Source organism: Lepus europaeus, unplaced genomic scaffold (assembly GCF_033115175.1).
Source record: "Lepus europaeus isolate LE1 unplaced genomic scaffold, mLepTim1.pri SCAFFOLD_32, whole genome shotgun sequence".
Lineage (NCBI taxonomy): Eukaryota > Metazoa > Chordata > Mammalia > Lagomorpha > Leporidae > Lepus > Lepus europaeus.
The window spans coordinates 6,611,233-6,616,723 of record NW_026909196.1 but is presented as its reverse complement, the minus strand read 5'-3'; positions in this window follow the sequence as shown (position 1 = coordinate 6,616,723).

The window sequence follows — 5,491 nt, the reverse complement described above, 5'->3', positions numbered from 1 at the left end:
AACAATATCTAGCCTTGAGTTAGCCAAAACAAAACCAGATATTTCCGGTTTCATCCAGTCATATCCGGAAAAACTGTTGTGGAATTCGTATGCAATGAACCGAAAAAATCACAGTAAAAATGGTTTTGGAGAAAAGCAAAGTCTTTTCGTTAGCCAAGTGCATAAAATGTCATCTATACAAACTGAAATATCATGTGTGTTTGTTGCAGTTCCTCTAGCTTTCTCCCTAGAAAATACGAATGTGTAGAGCTGGTGTCCCCATGATGAACCAATTAGTGTTTCTATGGTACAAAAATAAATGTTCCCTGATAAAAACATTCAAAACAATAAAGCCCATCGATAATATCCAGCAAACACAAACACACAGGCTTTCAGAATATTTCGGATTGAGTTAGCCAAAACACTACCCGAAATTTCTGGTTTCGTCCAGTCATGTCCGGAAAAAGTGGTGTGGAATTCGTATGCAATGGACAGAGAAAATCAGAGTAAAACTGTTTTTGGAGAAAAGCAAAGTCTTTTCATTAGGCAAGTAGATAAAATGTCATCTATACAAACAGAAATATCATGTTTGTTTGCCGCAGTTCCTCTAGCTTCCTCCCTAGAAAATACGAATGTGTAGAGCTGGTGTTTCCATGTGGAACCAATTAGTGTTTCCAAGCACAAAAATAAATGTTCCCTGATAAAAAAAACATTCAAAATAATACAGTGCATTGATAATATCCGGAAAAAACAACCACAGAGGCTCTAGCAATATCTGGGATTGAGTTAGCCAAAACAAAACTGGATATTTCCACTTTCATCCAGTCATATCCGGTAAACTGGTGTGGAATTCGTATGCAATGCACCGAGAAAATCACAGTAAAAATGGTTTTGGAGAAAAGCAAAGTCTTTTCGTTAGTCAAGTGCATAAAATGTCATCGAAACTAACAGAAATATCACGTGTGTTTGTCGCAATTCCTTTAGCATTCTCCCAAGAAAATACAAATATGTAGAGCTGGTGTCTCCATGTGGAACCAATTAGTGTTTCTAAGCTAAAAATTAAATATTCCCTGAAAAAAAACATTCAAAACAATAAAATACATGGATAATATCCAGAAACATAAACACAGAGGCTCTAGCAATATCTGGGATTCAGTTAGCCAAAACAAAACCGGATATTTCCGCTTTCATCCAGTGATATCCGGTAAACTGGTGTGGAATTCGTATGCAATGAACCGAAAAAATCACAGTAAAAATGGTTTTGGAGAAAAGCAAAGTCTTTTCGTTAGCCAAGTGCATAAAATGTCATCTATACAAACAGAAATATCATGTATGTTTGTCACAGTTCCTCTAGATTTCTCCCTAGAAAATACGAATGTGTAGAGCTGGTGTCTCCATGTGGAACCAATTAGTGTTTCCAAGCACAAAAATAAATGTTCCCTGATAAAAACGTCCAAAAAAAAATACCTTCCATTGATGATATCTGTAAAACACAAACACAGAGGCTCTTGCAGTATCTGGGATTGAGTTAGCCAAAACAAACCGGATATTTCCGGTTTCATTCAGTCATATCCGGGAAACTGGTGTGAAAATCGTATGCAATAGACCAAGAAAATCACAGTAAAAATGATTTTGGAGAAAAGCAAAGACCTTTTGTTAGGCAAGTGCATAAAATGTCATCTATACAAACAGAAATATCATGTGTGTTTGTTGCAGTTCCTCTAGCTTTCTCTCTAGAAAATACGAATGTGTAGAGCTGATGTCCCCATGATGAACCAATTAGTGTTTCTATGGTACAAAAATAAATGTTCCCTGATAAACACATTAAAAACAATAAAGTCCATCGATAATATAAGAAAACACAAACACACAGGCTTTCACAATATTTTGGATTGAGTTAGCCAAAACACAACCGGATGTTTCTGGATCCATCCAGGCATATCCGGAAAAACTTGTGTGGAAGTAGTTTGCAATGGACCGAGTAAATCACAGTAAAATTGGTTTTGAAGAAAAGCAAAGTCTTTTTGTTAGGAAAGTGCATAAAATGTCAACGAAACTAACAGAAATATCATGTTTGTCGCAGTTCCTTTAGTTTCTCCCTAGAAAATACAATTATGTAGAGCTGGTGTCCCCATGATGAACCAATTCCTGATTCTACGGTACAAAAATAAATGTTCCCTGATAAAAAACATTCAAAAAAAAAATACAGTCCATTGATAATATCCGGAAAACACAAACACAGTGGCTCCAACAATATCTAGCCTTGAGTTAGCCAAAACAAAACCAGATATTTCCGGTTTCATCCAGTCATATCCGGAAAAACTGTTGTGGAATTCGTATGCAATGAACCGAAAAAATCACAGTAAAAATGGTTTTGGAGAAAAGCAAAGTCTTTTCGTTAGCCAAGTGCATAAAATGTCATCTATACAAACTGAAATATCATGTGTGTTTGTTGCAGTTCCTCTAGCTTTCTCCCTAGAAAATACGAATGTGTAGAGCTGGTGTCCCCATGATGAACCAATTAGTGTTTCTATGGTACAAAAATAAATGTTCCCTGATAAAAACATTCAAAACAATAAAGCCCATCGATAATATCCAGCAAACACAAACACACAGGCTTTCAGAATATTTCGGATTGAGTTAGCCAAAACACTACCCGAAATTTCTGGTTTCGTCCAGTCATGTCCGGAAAAAGTGGTGTGGAATTCGTATGCAATGGACAGAGAAAATCAGAGTAAAACTGTTTTTGGAGAAAAGCAAAGTCTTTTCATTAGGCAAGTAGATAAAATGTCATCTATACAAACAGAAATATCATGTTTGTTTGCCGCAGTTCCTCTAGCTTCCTCCCTAGAAAATACGAATGTGTAGAGCTGGTGTTTCCATGTGGAACCAATTAGTGTTTCCAAGCACAAAAATAAATGTTCCCTGATAAAAAAAACATTCAAAATAATACAGTGCATTGATAATATCCGGAAAAAACAACCACAGAGGCTCTAGCAATATCTGGGATTGAGTTAGCCAAAACAAAACTGGATATTTCCACTTTCATCCAGTCATATCCGGTAAACTGGTGTGGAATTCGTATGCAATGCACCGAGAAAATCACAGTAAAAATGGTTTTGGAGAAAAGCAAAGTCTTTTCGTTAGTCAAGTGCATAAAATGTCATCGAAACTAACAGAAATATCACGTGTGTTTGTCGCAATTCCTTTAGCATTCTCCCAAGAAAATACAAATATGTAGAGCTGGTGTCTCCATGTGGAACCAATTAGTGTTTCTAAGCTAAAAATTAAATATTCCCTGAAAAAAAACATTCAAAACAATAAAATACATGGATAATATCCAGAAACATAAACACAGAGGCTCTAGCAATATCTGGGATTCAGTTAGCCAAAACAAAACCGGATATTTCCGCTTTCATCCAGTGATATCCGGTAAACTGGTGTGGAATTCGTATGCAATGAACCGAAAAAATCACAGTAAAAATGGTTTTGGAGAAAAGCAAAGTCTTTTCGTTAGCCAAGTGCATAAAATGTCATCTATACAAACAGAAATATCATGTATGTTTGTCACAGTTCCTCTAGATTTCTCCCTAGAAAATACGAATGTGTAGAGCTGGTGTCTCCATGTGGAACCAATTAGTGTTTCCAAGCACAAAAATAAATGTTCCCTGATAAAAACGTCCAAAAAAAAATACCTTCCATTGATGATATCTGTAAAACACAAACACAGAGGCTCTTGCAGTATCTGGGATTGAGTTAGCCAAAACAAACCGGATATTTCCGGTTTCATTCAGTCATATCCGGGAAACTGGTGTGAAAATCGTATGCAATAGACCAAGAAAATCACAGTAAAAATGATTTTGGAGAAAAGCAAAGACCTTTTGTTAGGCAAGTGCATAAAATGTCATCTATACAAACAGAAATATCATGTGTGTTTGTTGCAGTTCCTCTAGCTTTCTCTCTAGAAAATACGAATGTGTAGAGCTGATGTCCCCATGATGAACCAATTAGTGTTTCTATGGTACAAAAATAAATGTTCCCTGATAAACACATTAAAAACAATAAAGTCCATCGATAATATAAGAAAACACAAACACACAGGCTTTCACAATATTTTGGATTGAGTTAGCCAAAACACAACCGGATGTTTCTGGATCCATCCAGGCATATCCGGAAAAACTTGTGTGGAAGTAGTTTGCAATGGACCGAGTAAATCACAGTAAAATTGGTTTTGAAGAAAAGCAAAGTCTTTTTGTTAGGAAAGTGCATAAAATGTCAACAAAACTAACAGAAATATCATGTTTGTCGCAGTTCCTTTAGTTTCTCCCTAGAAAATACAATTATGTAGAGCTGGTGTCCCCATGATGAACCAATTCCTGATTCTACGGTACAAAAATAAATGTTCCCTGATAAAGACATTCAACACAATAAAGTCAATCGAAAATATCCAGAAAACACAAACACAGAGGCTCTCACAATATTTCGGACTGAGTTAGCCAAAACATAACCAAATATTTCTGGTTTCATCCAGTCATATCTGGACAAAGTGGTGTGGAATACGTAAGCAATGGACCAAGAAAATTACAGTAAAAATGGTTTTGGAGAAAAGCAAAGTCTTTTCATTAGGCAGGTAGATAAAATGTCATCTATACAAACAGAAGTATCATGTTTGTTTGTCACAGTTCCTCTTGCTTTCTCCCTAGAAAATACGAATGTGTAGAGAGGTGTCTCCATGTGCAACCAATTAGTGTTTCCAAGCACAAACATAAATGTTCCATGATAAAAAACATACAAAACAATAAAGTCCATTGATAATATCCGGAAGACACAAACACAGAGGCTCTAGCAATATCTGGGATTGAGTTAGCCAAAAAACAACTGGATATTAACGGTTTCATCCAGTCATATCTGGACAAACTGGTGTGGAATTCATATGCAATGGGCTGAGAAAATCACAGTAAAAATGGTTTTGGAGAAAAGCAAAGTCTTTTTGTTAGGCAAGTGCATAAAATGTCATCAAAACTAACAGAAATATCATGTTAGTTTGTCGCAGTTCCTCTAGCTTTCTCCCTAGAAAATACAAATGTGTAGAGCTGGTGTCCCCATGATGAACCAATTAATGTTTCTATGGTACAAAATAAATGTTCCCTGATAAAAATATTCAAAACATTAAAGTCCATCGATAATATCCAGAAAAAAAAAAACACAGAAGATTTCACAATATTTCGGATTGAGTTAGCCAAAACATAACCCAATATTTCTGGTTTCATCCAGTCATGTCCGGACAAAGTGGTGTGGAATTCATATGCAATGGACCGAGAAAATCAGAGTAAAACTGTTTTTGGAGAAAAGCAAAGTCTTTTCATTATGCAAGTAGATAAAATGTCATCTATACAAACAGAAATATCATGTTTGTTTGCCACAGTTCCTCTAGCTTTACCCCTAGAAAATACAAATATGTAAAGCTGGTGTCTCCATGTGGAAGCAATTAGTGTATCTAAGCTCAAAATTA